General features: G+C 48.0%; 1 protein-coding gene across 1 annotated transcript in view; it reads left to right on the forward strand.

The window, feature by feature from the left end:
- LOC137416862 (uncharacterized) overlaps positions 1–17,635 on the forward strand; it is a 67,058-nt gene that overhangs the window by 10,180 nt on the left and 39,243 nt on the right. The window lies entirely within an intron of this gene.

Below are 17,635 nucleotides of genomic sequence, written 5' to 3' on the forward strand. Positions count from 1 at the left end.
CACCACTCCCACCGTTCTTCTCGCAATAATTAACGGTTTATAAGATGCGTTTAAAAAAATGACAGTATTGCTCTTCTTCTGGGCACATTGTCCTTTTTTGCACTTCCATTTTTAAAGATGGTTGGGTGGTTCAGGAGAAGCAACGTCCTTTCCTCAGTCTGACACACTCACATGACACTGGCAAATCCGATAACATGGTATGTCATATATATATATATATATATATATATATATATATATATATATATATATATATATATATATATATATATTGTTACGGACCGCGGATAAGATGTTGGTTTGCTGAGCGGATGGCGCCGCGGCCCTAACAGTTACCCCGACTAACCCGATTCCTGGACTTTGGCCGAATCGCGCCACAGATATTCAATAGGGAAAAGACAAAGGTGACACGGATGTGAAGAAGAAGAAGAAGAAGGAGACAAAAAGGTTTGAAATGCTACTAAATTTATTCCTACTATTTACACAATCAAAAGAAACCAAGGAAGAAGGAAAGATAATAAAATAATATACAGAAGAAATCAGAGACACAGTGCAATGCTAGCTTACCTACAGTCTTAATTAACCCAGGACAGAACAAACAAAAGACAGACTCAAGTGGGGAATGATGACAGGAATGGCAAGAGGTGGATGGCTGGAGGGGGAGGAAGGTTCAGCTGGAACCGCAGCACGGTCGGGTCGGGGATGAGCAGCTGCCGCCCTCTCTCGATCGGTGTGTTTAGCAGCCGCCGTTCCTTCGCGGCCCCGCTCGAAACTGCCGTCAAGGCCCCAAAGCTGCTGTGGCTGAAGCTGCTGTGGCTGAAGCTGCTCTGGCTGAAGCTGCGGTGGCTGAAGCTGCGCTTTCAGGGATCCCTTACTCAACTCTCTCTTGGAACCTTTTGCGCAACTCTTTTAATTCACCTCTCCCTCTCTCGCTTAGTCCAACCACCACTCTCGGCTTTTGCGCGTGCGCTTTTATAGCGCCTCAGGCGATCAAGCCGCTGGTGTCCAGGACACGCCCATCGGTCAGCTCGCCTCGGCCCTGATTGGTCGGCGCGGCCCTCTGGCTCCGCCCTTGATGACGATGGGCGGGCACGCCCTTCTTCCCCGAGCTGAGCACATGCTTAATGGCGGCAAATGTAGTTGGCAATGCAAATGGCAATGACGCAGTTGGAAATGGAGGTTTTGGGAATGGGAATGAAAGGGAATCTATCTTATTTCACTTGGTGCAATGGAGTATTTCAATTAATGGAAGACAAATCCTTAGCCTAATACACATAACAAGGATATAACTGTCAACAAAGATATATCGTGTCCTGCATGTATGTTTTATGGACTAACTACGGGAATGCCCTTTGACCTTAAAACAACCACAAACGGAGGGAGGAGGGGTGATATTTTACAACAACCTTTTACAACAACATTTTACCACAACAACAAAAAAACAAAACATTCTCATATCCACAACAATATATATATATATTGTCGCGATCCCGGCTGTGAAATGGTTCCCAGCACGGAATACGGACGTTAATGTCCGGGCTTCAAGTAGTCCACGGAGTGGACAGAGAGAACTCAATAAACACAATTGTGTTTTAATCGGCCTTCTAGGGGTAAGGCACGATGCTTTATTGGCTCGATCACAAAAACCATAAATGGTAACAGAATGGAATACACTGCACAAAGCCTGCAGGAACTGTCGGCCCCAGAAGCTCCAAACAGGACGCAGGCAAGATCACTCGCGGTTCCAATCGACGATCTCCGGGACTCGGAGGGTAACAGAGTGGAATACACCGCACAAGGCCTGCAGGAACGGTCGGCCAGCAGCTCCAACACGACGCAGGCAATATCTGACTCACGGTTCCAATCCACGAGATCCGGGAATCACTCGTTCTCTTCCGGAGTTACTCACTCGTAAAATACAGAACGGTAAACGATCAGCCCAACGCGGCTGTCGTGAAGATTAAGGGAAATCCCTTTATCTACTTCCCACTCGGAGCCTTCGAGAGTCGCGTCCGTTGCATAAGATGGCGACCGCGCTCCCTCGACTCTCCACCAATCACGTGCCGAATCGCCTCCCGATCGCGTGAGGCTCCAAGGAGGCCACGTCACGCGGTGGGCGGGGCACCAAATCTGGGTGAGAACAGGTGGTTTCACCGGTGGTTTCTCACAGTCCTCCCCCCCTAAGTAAAAACCCCGTCGAATAGACGGCGTTTTTAAAACCAGTATTTGTAGTAGGTGCAAATCACATGGCAAGATGATGGCGGTAATCGCTAACAGGCAATTAACGCAATTAACAATTATTAACACTTATTAACAACAATAACGCAACAACGCAACAATACAACGCAACGCAATAGCGCAACAATAACGCAATTATTAACGCACAGGCAATTAACAGGCATTAACAGGTTAACAATGAACCAGTTTGGTTTTTTTTTTTTTTTCACACACAAATTTTAACACCATACACCACATTAATATCTACCCTACAAGAGTTACACTTCACACAAAGCACAATAGAGAGGCAAGGGGGCCAAACTCAAGTTGGGGAAGCGTTGACAGGAAGGAAACGGGCCGAGACCTAGAGCGGCGGGTACTCCTCCGGTGTCGAGAACAACAGTCATATGCGTAATGACCCCTTTCACCGCACTGGTAACATCGATCGTTCGGGTCGAAAGGCCTGCGGACCAAAGGGCGTCTGAAACGAGGCCGCCGCGACATGCCATTCGACATCTCGACGCACACACGCGATCCGCAAATTAACCTTCCATCAAGGGCTCTGACCGAATCTTCAGCATCTCGTGGCTCTTCAAACTCAACAACTGCAAATCCAGGTGGGTTTCGAGCAACCCATACGTTGCGGAGTGGTCCGTAATGTTCGAAGACCCTCCCTAGCTCGGCTTTCGCTGCTCCATTGCCCAGGTTTCCCACATATACCTTAGCATTAGCGTTCCTGCTGAATCGCGACATGGCGGGAGCGGTCCCTGAGGAGCACGGCACCTGAGGGTGGCTTGACGGGAGGCTCGGGTGGACTTCAGCTGACGCAACGTCACCGTCGGGAACTGGAGTCGAGGCGCTAGGCTCCTCGGGCCAGAGTGAAGATATGTCTGACTCCGCCACTCTCTCCGCCTGTTTACTCTGGGATCTAGTGACCCCCCCACAGGTCAGAGTCAATGACTCCTCCCTGGCCATGGCATCATTGCCAATCAGCAAGGAGACCCCGGGTATCGGGTAGTAGGGTACCACCACACAGGTCACTGGACCCTTAAAAATGTCACTCCGGACCTCGAGGAGGGCAAGGGGATACCGGCCAAGAACCCGGTCAATGCCCCGAAGGAGGGTATACTCGCCGGTATAACGCATCTGAGAGGCCGGAACTACCCCCGCCCGGAGAACACACCGTGTCGCCCCAGTATCCCGAAGGTATTGGGCCTCAAACTTCAGCATCGAATCAGGGCCACCCACTAAGGCTGTCCCTGAATAATCCTGGTACAGTGGATGAATGGAATTAGCCTCGGTGGCAGTGACCTCGGTCACCGATGCCACCGTCGTGTGCGAGGGCCGGCGGATGAGCTCCACTGATCTCCCTCCGACTTAACAGGAGGGTTGCCTCGGTAGGCCGGACTAGCGGGATTAGAGAAGCAGCGGTTTTCACCGTGCCCCACGCGTTTGCAGAAATCGCACCAGGGCCCTGCCCTGGTCTGCGGCTCGCGACCGCCACCAGTGGAGGGCATCGGAGAACCCCTCCCCTCGATCCAGCCGCCGGGCAGACGGGGGGCGGTCTTGATCGCAGACTCCCCCGTCTTACGACGCGACTGCGTGACTTGCAGCATTTTGCACGCCAAAACATGTTTATCAATAAGGTTGACGCAGTCTGCCAAGGAAACAGTGTCTTTGTCGACAAGAAACAATGCTAAGTCAGGCGGAAGCTGTTGATCGATACGGTAACGCACCAGGAGTTCCGCAACCGCTTGAGGTAACTCCACCTTGCTCCCCTTGAACCATCTCTGCAGCTGTTCCAACAAGGCCCGCGAATGTTCCTCATAGGTTTGACTGGACTGACGAGTCCAGCTGAAAAAATTTCTCCTATAAATACACGCGGACACCGCATAGGCGTTCAAAATCTCGGCCTTCAATGCCCTGTATTTGTTTGCGTCCTCGGTTGCCATCCTCGCATATACCTCCCTCGCCTTCTCAGATAGATGGCTCACAAGATGGCCGACCCACAAGCTCTCATCAATGCCACCGGCAGCCAACAACTTCTCCGCCATCTCCAGATACGCTTCTGGCTTCGTGTCTCCCGTCCAGTCCGGCAAACGAACATGAACAGTTTCCGGGACTCTTGCAGCAGACCCCTCTGCCCGCGGTCGTTCCGTCAACATTCGCAACTCATGCTCTCTGACGTGTTCAGCTTCTGCTGCTGCCTCTGCTGCTGCCGCACGCTCTCTCTCTCTCTCACGCTCTCTCTCTGCTGCCGCATGCTCTCTCTCTGCTGCCGCAGCACGCTCTGCCTCTGCTGCTGCCGCACGCTCTCTCTCTCTCTCACGCTCTCTCTCTGCTGCCGCACGCTCTGCCTCTGCCCTGTCATTCTCCCTGTTATACATGTCAAGTTGTTGAACCGGAGTCAGCCCGGTCCAGAAGGGCGAACGCATGCATTTAGTCATGATGGAATCGCTTCCTAACATATCGGGTTTAGTGACTGGGTCAAGGCTGATTGCGTCGCTCGCATCGCCACCCACGCGACTGTCAACATGATCAGGTTGAACTCTCACTTCTCTGGTCGACATAGCTTGGCTACGAGTTATCATAAGACAAGGCACAAAACACAACGCTCAAACACAACGCTCTGTTGGGGAAATACGACACGAACTACACAATATCACCACCGCACATCAAATTGCCAATGAGAAAAATACCACGTACAAATACTCACGTTTTTTTTTTTTTTTTTTTTTGTCGGTTGTTTGGAGGGATCCGAAGCTATTCACTTATTCGGCAGTGAAGCACCACCCAAGACAGCGTCCCACGGCGAGAAGGCTCCTCCAAGACGGCGCCCGCTGGCGAGAAGGCTCCTCCAAGACGGCGTCCGCTGGTGAGAAGGCTCCTCCAAGACGGCGTCCGCTGGTGAGCAGATGCAAAGAAGATGCAGATGCAGAATTCCCGTCTCAATTCGAATGTCTCTTACTTGAATGATCCTAGGACGAGCAACCCATTTGTCGCGATCCCGGCTGTGAAATGGTTCCCAGCACGGAATACGGACGTTAATGTCCGGGCTTCAAGTAGTCCACGGAGTGGACAGAGAGAACTCAATAAACACAATTGTGTTTTAATCGGCCTTCTAGGGGTAAGGCACGATGCTTTATTGGCTCGATCACAAAAACCATAAATGGTAACAGAATGGAATACACTGCACAAAGCCTGCAGGAACTGTCGGCCCCAGAAGCTCCAAACAGGACGCAGGCAAGATCACTCGCGGTTCCAATCGACGATCTCCGGGACTCGGAGGGTAACAGAGTGGAATACACCGCACAAGGCCTGCAGGAACGGTCGGCCAGCAGCTCCAACACGACGCAGGCAATATCTGACTCACGGTTCCAATCCACGAGATCCGGGAATCACTCGTTCTCTTCCGGAGTTACTCACTCGTAAAATACAGAACGGTAAACGATCAGCCCAACGCGGCTGTCGTGAAGATTAAGGGAAATCCCTTTATCTACTTCCCACTCGGAGCCTTCGAGAGTCGCGTCCGTTGCATAAGATGGCGACCGCGCTCCCTCGACTCTCCACCAATCACGTGCCGAATCGCCTCCCGATCGCGTGAGGCTCCAAGGAGGCCACGTCACGCGGTGGGCGGGGCACCAAATCTGGGTGAGAACAGGTGGTTTCACCGGTGGTTTCTCACAATATATATATATATATATATATATATATATATATATATATATATATATATATATAATTTTTATTTGTGTGTAAATGTATCTTGCGCTTGCTTTCCAATATTATTTGGTGTTATTCTTCCTCAATAAATTGTGTAATTTATGATTTATTAAGTCTTTGCATGTGGAGTATTTTAGTTAATTATAATGGGAAATAGCTGAGTAGATCAAGTCGCATCAGTTTGTCTTGTTTTCCAGGAACATAACCCCGACTTAAATGGATCATTACCAATATTGGATTCCTTGATGCATACAAATTTATGGCAAGTCCTTTATTCACATTGGCAACAATTCTCACATCATTTCCAAATATTTTATCCACTTACAAGGCCTTTACCCGCAGCTTGATGGAGTACTGCTTTCCCTTCTGGGCTGGCGCCCTGCCTCACACCTTGTTCAGCTTGACGCCGTGGAAACCAAGGCCTTCAATATTATTGGAATCTCCCTGATGAATCGAAGTATATGGGCCTATCACTTCCCCCATTGCAGACTGGTCGGTGGTCTCTCTGTCTTCTAACGCCTCCTGTCTGGTCTTGTACCCTCTGCTGTTTCCGTGCTTTGACCTCCCCACGTTTCTGTCGGGTGCACGTGGTCCACCATTCCACCATCACTCCCCTTCTGGTAAAACTCTCAAAATGCAGACTCACTTCTCACCTCCACTCTTTCATTCCTCTTTTTCCCACCTGTGCAACCAACTTCGTCATTCTCTTCCATCTTATTCTTCCTTATAGGTCTTCAAAACAGCTGTTCACTACCATCTCATATCATCGCAACCATCCAAAACCATTAGCTTTTCTACCCCCCACCCCCATTAATCACTCCACCTCCAAGCACACCTCTTTCCAAATTCCGGTTTTCTCCTTTGTGAGAGTTTCCTTCTGAATCCATCGTGTCCTATGACCCTGCTTTTGACTTGTGTTACTTGTCACATGGTATCAAGATAATTGTCCAAAAGTCACTCGCTGTCGTTGATGGCTTTATTTTGCTTCATTTGGCATTATTGTGTGCAAGCAGAAGTTGTTGTTATTCTCCTCTTCCCTTTATAAAGGGTGAGGTCCAACGGTAGCAATCTCCTTCCTTGTCTTGACCATGATACTCCTCTGCTCCCCTCTGTCCTCAGCCAACTCTCTCTACCGTACAACCAGCCCCACTTTACTTCTATTCCTCTTCACGCAATCCTCACATCTCAACTGTGGTTTACCTCTTTTCCTCCGACCTTGTTCCCTCATCTTATCCACTCTCTTTGCCATTCTTTCTGCCCCTTCCACACCAAATGTCCAGCCCAACTCATCCAGCATTTCACAGATCTCCTCATCAAGCTCATCTGCAAACAAATCTCCTCCCTCAGTTCATCCATTCTTCTATCCACCCTCTTCACTCCCACAATCCTCCTGACCCAGTTATTCTCGCAAACCTGCAGCCTCTGTCTCTCTCTCGGTGCCACCATCTCCAGACCGTAAAGGTAGGCTGGAGTGACACAAGACATCAGAACCTTCCCTTTCAATCTCATTAAAATCTTTCTGTTTGCCATTACACCCTCCACCGTCCTCCACACATTCACACCCACCTGAATCCTCATCCGTACCTCTGCCTCAGACTTACCATTCCCGATCACTGTTCCCCCCCCGATACTCAAACCTATTTCCTCGTCGGATCTTCTTCCCCTCTAACCTGATATTCATTTATTTTCTCTTCTGCCCAACCCACATCACCTCCATCTTCTCCATGCTCATTTTCAGCCCATGTTTCTCAAATGCCTCCTTCTACTCCCCCTGCACTTCCTGCATCTCCTGCCCACTCTCCACCACAACAGTCAGATCATCCTCACACAATATTCTCCCCAGAATATATTTCATGTTTACCTTCATGCTTACCAGCTCCATCATCATGATAAACAGGAGTGGACTGAGAGCGCTTCCTTGACTCAAACCGATATTCACACTCAACGCCTCCAATATCCCAGGATCAACCAAAACTCTTCCCTTCATTCCCTTGCACATCCCTTCCACCAACCTAATGTCTGCCTCCATCACTTCCCATCCATCTCGGTGTCACCATCATCATCTCTCTCAGGACATCGTTGTCGGTCTTCTCCAGATCTAAAAATCCCAATGTCATTACACCTTGCACCTCCAACCTCTTCTCCACCAGTTGTCTCAGCGCGAACATCCCATCTGTCATTCCCCTACCCTTTCTAAACCCCTGCTGCTCTTCACCGATCTCCTTCTCCACACTCTTCCTTATCCTCCCATCCAGAACCTTCTCCAGCACATTCATGACATGACTCAGGAGTTTATTGCCCCCGAAACCCTTGATAAAAACAGCACGATAGAAAAAAAAGGAAGCCTTTTATACTTGTGCTGGTTGAAAGAACTCCAAAATGGGATGTTCAATTCGGAATGTCTTGATTTGTTATATGCACCTGATACTGAAAAAAAAGAGTAAAATGAGTTTAACTACTTATTGATTTATTCAAAAAATTTGATTGGGTAAACCTACCGTGGATTATATGAAGATAATTTTAGGATTACGAACGAAGTACAGGCTGTCCACAATCTTGCCCCGGTTTTAAAATGTTATTACAACCAAACCAAAAGAGATACAATGATACCCTTTTTATGCATTTGTTACATAATTCATGAAGTTTTTGTTCTTCGGCACATCTCAACATGTGCACCTTTAGTGTGACGTAGCACATACAAGAGATAATCCAATTTAATCCATGTGGGGAAGGGGGAAGATTTGAGCATCGCACACACTGCACAGGACATAAGGGGAGAGAGGGAGAAGGGGTGTGAGTGACTCGTCCATCTTGACTTGGGACGAGGAGGGTTTTGGGGAGGGTCGTCTACTTAGTCCACATATGCAGTTTATTACGTACAAACGTTTTTGAAGTATTGTTTAATTACATTGCTGGAAAAGAGTTAACTCACCTTAAATAAACTTTGTGTATATATATATATATATATATATATATATATATATATACAGTGGAACCTCGACTTACGAGTGCCCCAACTTACGAGTTTTTCGAGATACGAGCCGTCACTCTGGCAGTTTATTGCTTTGAGATGCGAGCCGAGATCCGAGTTACGAGCTTTCGCCACCCGGTCACGTGGTTATCTTGCCGTGCACGTACAGTATCTCTGTCGTAGTATAGCGCTGCATTTTAGATTTCGCATTTCGGTTATTTTGAGTTTACGCCGCCAGGTGGGCTCCGATCACGTGGTTATCTTGCCGTGCACGTACAGTATCTCTGTCGTATAGCGCTAATGATATATAACGCCGCCGATAATGATATGATAATTTATGATAATCTATGCAGCACGACGTGGTCCTCACGTCACACAAGGCGCCTTTGCCGGCGCAAAACGGCTCTCTCAGGGTCAAACTCGGTATCGTTTTGAGCGCACGGTTCAGACCTTCAAGAAAAAGTTTATTTTGTAAAAATCGAGCCACGCGTTCAAAAGATATGACCGGTTTTGTTCGCCGGCACGTCGGCGCTCGAATCGAATCGAGTTAAAACGAACACTGCCGTTGTCGGGTCCGTCTGAGACAACCACCGGGCCTAGAACGCTGGGACCGGTCTCGTTGGATAGGCCTGGATCAGATCTCGAAACGCTGGAAGCTGCACCTCTCTGTGATAATCTTGTGGACCATGACAAGAGATCGTGCGACACGTGGTTATCATGCCGTGCAAGTACAGTATCTCTGCCGTCAACTTGTTCAGAGTGCCGGCGATAGCTCGCCTTCTCTTTGTGGAAAACACGGTGAGATCCTTAACATCCAACAACTAATGGGACGCAAACGGGGCGCCCAGTTTAGCGGTACACCCATTGATGAATCACCCTGCCTGTGATTCACCCATGACAGGTTATAGCTGGGTCGGGATTCAAACCCAGGCTGGACAGTTTAGACTTTAGAGTCAAGTGTGCGTACCTCCAGTCCAGGCCATCCTGCCAACTTGTATGCTGCATACAGGTGAAATATAAAGCGCGAGATATTTTTATATATACTGTATATTTAAAAAAAAATTGGTGTGGTTTTTGGCGGGCTGGAACGGATTAATAGCATTTCAATGCATTTCAATGGGGAAATTTGATTTGAGATACGAGCAATTTGACTTACGAGCTCGGTCACGGAACGGATTAAACTCGTAAGTCAAGGTTCCACTGTATATATATATATATATATATATATATATATATATATATATATATATATATATATATATATATATATATATATATGCAGGCAGTCCCCGGGTTACGAACGAGTTCCGTTTTTAAGTCTGTCTGTAAGTCGAATTTGTATGTAAGTCGGAACAGTTTCCTACGGTTCACATCTAGCGTCAATTAGTTCAAATGTTTGTCTTAGTATGGAGTATATATTTTACCTAAAACATCTATAGGTATAAAAAACATCAAAGAAACATTTCTTAAACTGTTTAGATAGAAAAGAAAAGATAATGATTAAAGGTATATTACGCTGATTTTGATCCTCCAACCAAATTACCAATAGCCTTTCCATTTCGATAATGAAACCACTGCGTTGCTTGGTGATAATTGTCGCTTTCATCGGGACAGAGCCTTTTACATGCTCCATTACTCTCCCCTTGTCCTTTATAATTGTCCCGATCGTTGACCGACTGTAGCCTAACGCTTTTCCAATGTTTGTTGGCGTTTCACCTCTCTCCGATCACTTTATTATTTCCACTTTCGTTTCAATCGTGATCGTTTTCCTTTTCTTCGATGCATCACCATCACTTGCATCAGATTTACGCTTTGGAGCCATGATTACGAGGATAAACACATGAAAATTTTAAGTCAAAACACAACGCACACAACAGTGTTTACACGATCCGACTTAAAATGGCGACGACGGCGTGGCGTTGTTCTCCCTCGGGCCGACGAACCGCTGAAAACACGCAGTGTATCAGGATATATATAATCAGGAGATTAAATCAGACGTGGATGTAGCTTCAGGACGTCGATCTTTAATTTTCGACAAGCTTTCGACCAACAAAGGTCTTCTTCTTCGTCGTCCCCAAGTTCAAATTTATTTAATGCAAATGAGATGCCCTGCTCGTACTGTAGAGTTTCTACTATTTCTCACAGTTTATATATATATACTAGCGGGGTCACCCGTGGGAATCCCACGGGCATGGATGTGTGTGACATTTCGACATATTGAGTTATATGCTGCACATTCATTTTTACAAAATGGTTACTGGCAAGTCATCAGATCCAGAAATGGTGTGAATTTAGTTATTTCACATAATATGTGACAAAAGCAAAAGCGAATTTTTAATATATATCGACACGTTGCCGTCGGTGTCATGTTGGGCGGTGTATGATACACCATGACGCGATTTTTAAAAATATATCTCTGCATTTTCCTGCGTGTGTGGAATGTTCTCAATTATTGCTGACACCGAGTCCAAAACCATCGATAAAAATGAAATCATATGGTGAGTTAGATTGGAGATAAAGGCGTGAGAGAGACTCAATGGCCTTGAAGTTGAAGTTACAGGCGTTTGAGAATTCATTTCGTTCTATAAACGGCAACTTTCATTGGATTTCCTTCCCGTTTTTTTTCAACCGAGTCGAAAACTATGTTAGCGACTGTGAAAAATGAAATGATATATCGAATTTTTAATATGTATCGACACGTTGCCGTCGGTGTCATGTTAGGCGGTGTATGATACACCATGACGCGATTTTAAAAAATATATCTGCATTTTCCCGCGTGTGTGGAATGTTCTCAATTATTGCTGACACCGACTCTAAAACCATCGATAAAAATGAAATCATATGGTGAGTTAGATTGGAGATAAAGGCGTGAGAGAGACTCAATGGCCTTGAAGTTACAGGCATTTGAGAATTCATTTCGTTCTATAAACGGCAACTTTTATCGGATTTTCTTCTCGTTTTTTTTCAACCGAGTCTAAAACTATGTTAGCGACTGTGAAAAATGAAATGATATATCGAATTTAAAATAGATATCGACACATTGCCGTCGGTGTCATGTTGGGCGGTGTATGATACACCATGACGCGATTTTAAAAAATATATCTCTGCATTTTCCCGCGTGTGTGGAATGTTTGTGGAAAATTAAAGATTTCAAATAAACCTATTTAAAGTGTATGCGCACATAACTAATAAAAAAAACGAAGAAATATCTCTCGGTAATTTCCTGAAACATATTTTACTTCCGGCTAATATGTTGAATGAAATAAAAACGAAGAAATATATGTCGGCATCATTGTTGACGTTTTTGTGACGACTATCATCAAACGAAATAGTAATATATCATAACGGAAAAGCAAAAGCGAATTTTTAATATATATCGACACATTGCCGGCGGTGTCATGTTGGGCGGTGTATGATACACCATGACGCGATTTTAAAAAATATATCTCTGCATTTTCCCGCGTGTGTGGATTGTTCTCAATTATTGCTGACACCGAGTCTAAAAGTAAAACCATCGATAAAAATGAAATCATATGGTGAGTTAGATTGGAGATAAAGGCGTGAGAGAGACTCAATGGCCTTGAAGTTACAGGCCTTTGAGAATTCATTTCGTTCTATAAACGGCAACTTTCATTGGATTTTCTTCCCGTTTTTTTTCAACCGAGTCTAAAACTATGTTAGCGACTGTGAAAAATGAAATGATTTATCGAATTTGATTTGAAATAAAACTGGGGGAGAGCAAGACACCACGGGCCTACAAAACAGGACTCAAAGCTATGCGAGTTAATAAAATGGTGGATATTTGTTTATAGCCACTCCCAGAATGGGTGGAGCTATGGGTGGAGCTACTCTGCAAACCGAGTAAGCCACACCCCGGACAGACACCCAACAGATAGACAGACAGACAGACAGACAGAATCATCTACGGCTATTATAATATAAGATATATATATATATATATATATATATATATATATATATATATATATATATATATACACATACATATATACACACACTCTCTGAGAATATGAAAAAATATAATTACACTGCAGTTCAATCCCTAACTTCAGTTTTCAGTTGCTCATGTACTTTTACTAAGTACAATAAATAACTAATTTCCTAGTGGGGAACCCAACAACCATCACTCCTCCCTATCCCTTACTCATCTCCACCCCTTGCTCCACTCCATCCATCGCTCCTCTCAACCCACTTACTCCTCTCCACCCACTTACTCTCCATCCCTTACTCTTTACTTTTCATCTTACATCTTTGACCTTACATCCTTACTTTTGTTAAAAGAAAAACAAAGACCCTCCTTATTGACCTTTTCCCTCCCATCGGAGCTCTACATAATTTAATAGAGAAAGAAACTCTGGGAATTCTCCAATACCTCCACCCACTAACCCCTCTCCACTCCACACTCCTCTCCACTCCACACTCCTCTCCACTCCTCACTCCTCACTGGCTCCTCTCCACTCCTCACTCCTCTCCACTCCTCACTCCTCTACACTCCTCACTCCTCTACACCCCTCACTCCTCTCCACTCCATACTCCTCTCCACTCCTCACTCCTCTCCACCCCTCACTCCTCTCCCTCCTCACTTCTCTCCACCCCCACTCCTCTCCACGCCTCGCTCCTCTCAACTCCTCGCGCCTCTCCACTGCTCGCTCCTCTCCCCTCTCCACTGCTCGCTTCTCTCCCCTCACACTTTCCCTCCTCACTCTTTCCCTCCTCACTCTTTCCCTCATCACTCTTTTCCCCTCACTCTTCCTCCCTCACTCTTCCCCCCTCACTCTTCCCCCCTCACTCTTCCCTCCTCACTCTTCCCCCCTCACTCTTCCCCCTCACTCTTTCCCTCCTCACTCTTTCCCCTCACTCTTTCTCCCCTCACTCATTCCCCGCTCACTCTTTCCCCTCTCACTCTTTCCCCTCTCACTCCTTCCCCTCTCACTCTTTCCCCTCTCACTCTTTCCCCTCTCACTTTTTCCCCTCTCACTCTTTCCCCTCTCACTCTTTCCCCTCTCACTCTTTCCCCTCTCACTCTTTCCCCTCTCACTCTTTCCCCTCTCACTCTTTCCCCTCTTTCCTTCCCCTCTCACTCTTTCCCCTCTCACTCTTTCGCCTCTCACTCTTTCGCCTCTCACTCTTTCGCCTCTCACTCTTTCGTCCCCTCACTCTTTCTTTCCCCCTTACTCTTCTCCCCCTTCACTCCTCTCCACCAATCACTCCACTCCTTCTCACTCTTGCCCCTCACTCTTTCTCCCCTCACTCTTTCCCTTCTCACTCTTCCCCTCACTCTACCCTCCTCACTCGTCCCACCCATCACTCCTCTCTCACTCACTCCTCTCCACTCCTCACTCCTCTCCACTCCACACTCCTCTCCACTCCTCACTCCTCTCCATTTTTCATTCTGCTCCAATACCTAGCCCCTCGCCCCTCACTCTTTCCTCCTCACTCTTTCCCCCCTCTCACTCTTTCCCCTCTCACTCTTTCCCCTCTCACTCTTTCCCCTCTCACTCTTTCCCCTCTCACTCTTTCCCCTCTCACTCTTTCCTCTCTCTCACTCTTTCCCCTCTCACTCTTTCCCCTCTCACTCTTTCCCCTCTCACTCTTTCCCCTGTCACTCTTTCCCCTCTCACTCTTTCCCCTCTCACTCTTTCCCCTCTCACTCTTTCCCCTCTCACTCTTTCCCCTCTCACTCTTTTCCCTCTCACTCTTTCCCCTCTCACTCTTTCCCCTCTCACTCTTTCCCCTCCCCTCACTCTTTCTCCCCTCCCTCTTTCCCTTCTCACGCTCCCCTCACTCTACCCTCCTCACTCTTCCCACCCATCACTCCTCTCTCACTCACTCCTCTCCACTCCTCACTCCTCTCTCACTCACTCCTCTCCACTCCACACTCCTCTCCACTCCTCACTCCTCTCCATTTTTCATTCTGCTCCAATACCTAGCCCCTCTCCCCTCACTCTTTCCTCCTCACTCTTTCCTCCTCACTCTTTCCCCTCTCACTCTTTCCCCTCTCACTCTTTCCCCTCTCACTCTTTCCCCTCTCACTCTTTCCTCTCTCACTCTTTCCCCTCTCACTCTTTCCCCTGTCACTCTTTCCCCTCTCACTCTTTCCCCTTTCACTCTTTCCCCTCTCACTCTTTCCCCTCTCACTCTTTCCCCTCTCACTCTTTCGCCCCCCTCACTCTTTCCCTCTTACTCTTCTCCCCCTTCACTCCTCTCCAATACCTTGCTCCTCTCCTTCTCACTCTTGCCCCTCACTCTTTCTCCCCTCACTCTTCCCCTCACTCTACCCCCTCAGTCTGCCCACCCATCACTCCTCTCTCACTCCTCTCTCTCACTCCTCTCTCTCTCTCTCTCTCTCTCGCTCTCACTTCTCTCTCTCTCACGCCTCTCTCACTCACTCCTCTCCACCCCTCACTACTCTCCACTCCACACTCCTCTGCACTCCACACTCCTCTTCACCCATCACTCCTCTCCACTCCTCACTCCTCTCCATTTTTCATTCTGCTCCAATACCTAGCCCCTCTCCCCTCACTCTTTCCTCCTCACTCTTTCCTCCTCACTCTTTCCTCCTCACTCTTTCCCCTCTCACTCTTTCCCCTCTCACTCTTTCCCCTCTCACTCTTTCCCCTTTCACACTTTCCCCTCTCACTCTTTCCCCTCTCACTCTTTCCCCTTTTACTCTTTCCCCTCTCACTCTTTCCCCTCATTCTTTCCCCTCTCATTCTTTCCCCTCTCATTCTTTCCCCTCTCACTCCTTCCCCTCTTACTCTTTCCCCTCTCACTCTTTCCCCTCCCACTCTTTCCCCTCTCACTCTTTCCCCTCTCACTCTTTCCCCTCTCACTCTTTCCCCTCTCACTCTTTCCCCTCTCACTCTTCCCCCTCTCATTCTTTCCCCTCTCACTCCTTCCCCTCTTACTCTTTCCCCTCTCACTCTTTCCCCTCTCACTCCTTCCCCTCTCACTCTTTCCCCTCTCACTCTTTCCCCTCTCACTTTTTCCCCTCTCACTCTTTCCCCTCTCACTCTTTCCCCTCTCACTCTTTCCCCTCTCACTCTTTCCCCTCTCACTCTTTCCCCTCTCACTCTTTCCCCTCTCACTCTTTCCCCTCTTTCCTTCCCCTCTCACTCTTTCCCCTCTCACTCTTTCGCCTCTCACTCTTTCGCCTCTCACTCTTTCGCCTCTCACTCTTTCGTCCCCTCACGCTTTCTTTCCCCCTTACTCTTCTCCCCCCTTCACTCCTCTCCACCAATCACTCCACTCCTTCTCACTCTTGCCCCTCACTCTTTCTCCCCTCACTCTTTCCCTTCTCACTCTTCCCCTCACTCTACCCTCCTCACTCGTCCCACCCATCACTCCTCTCTCACTCACTCCTCTCCACTCCTCACTCCTCTCCACTCCACACTCCTCTCCACTCCTCACTCCTCTCCATTTTTCATTCTGCTCCAATACCTAGCCCCTCGCCCCTCACTCTTTCCTCCTCACTCTTTCCTCCTCACTCTTTCCCCCCTCTCACTCTTTCCCCTCTCACTCTTTCCCCTCTCACTCTTTCCCCTCTCACTCTTTCCTCTCTCTCACTCTTTCCCCTCTCACTCTTTCCCCTCTCACTCTTTCCCCTCTCACTCTTTCGCCCCCCTCACTCTTTCCCTCTTACTCTTCTCCCCCTTCACTCCTCTCCAATACCTTGCTCCTCTCCTTCTCACTCTTGCCCCTCACTCTTTCTCCCCTCACTCTTCCCCTCACTCTACCCCCTCAGTCTGCCCACCCATCACTCCTCTCTCACTCCTCTCTCTCACTCCTCTCTCTCTCTCTCTCGCTCTCACTTCTCTCTCTCTCATGCCTCTCTCACTCACTCCTCTCCACCCCTCACTACTCTCCACTCCACACTCCTCTGCACTCCACACTCCTCTTCACCCATCACTCCTCTCCACTCCTCACTCCTCTCCATTTTTCATTCTGCTCCAATACCTAGCCACTCTCCCCTCACTCTTTCCTCCTCACTCTTTCCTCCTCACTCTTTCCTCCTCACTCTTTCCTCCTCACTCTTTCCCCTCTCACTCTTTCCCCTCTCACTCTTTCCCCTCTCACTCTTTCCCCTCTCACTCTTTCCCCTTTCACACTTTCCCCTCTCACTCTTTCCCCTCTCACTCTTTCCCCTCTCACTCTTTCCCCTCTCACTCTTTCCCCTCTCACTCTTTCCCCTCTCACTCTTTCCCCTCTCACTCTTTCCCCTCATTCTTTCCCCTCTCACTCCTTCCCCTCTCACTCTTTCCCCTCTCACTCTTTCCCCTCTCACTCTTTCCCCTCTCACTCTTTCCCCTCTCACTCTTTCCCCTCTCATTCTTTCTCCTCTCATTCTTTCCCCTCTCACTCCTTCCCCTCTTACTCTTTCCCCTCTCACTCTTTCCCCTCCCACTCTTTCCCCTCTCACTCTTTCCCCTCTCACTCTTTCCCCTCACTCTTTCCCCCTCACTCTTTCCCCCTCTCTCCCCCCTCACTCTCCTCCCCCTCACTTCCTTGCCCCCTCACTCTTTCCTCCTCACTCTTTCCCCTTACTCTTTCCCCTTACTCTTTCCCCTTACTCTTTCCCCTCACTCCTCTCTGCCCCTCACTCCTCTCCGCCCCTCACTCATCTCCACCCCTCACTCATCTCCACCCCTCACTCATCTGCATAGCTCACTCATCTGCAGCTCTCACTCCTCTCCAATACCTTGC

This window comes from Myxine glutinosa, chromosome 1, assembly GCF_964187855.1.
Source record: "Myxine glutinosa chromosome 1, kmMyxGlut1.1, whole genome shotgun sequence".
NCBI classification, from domain to species: Eukaryota; Metazoa; Chordata; class Myxini; order Myxiniformes; family Myxinidae; genus Myxine; species Myxine glutinosa.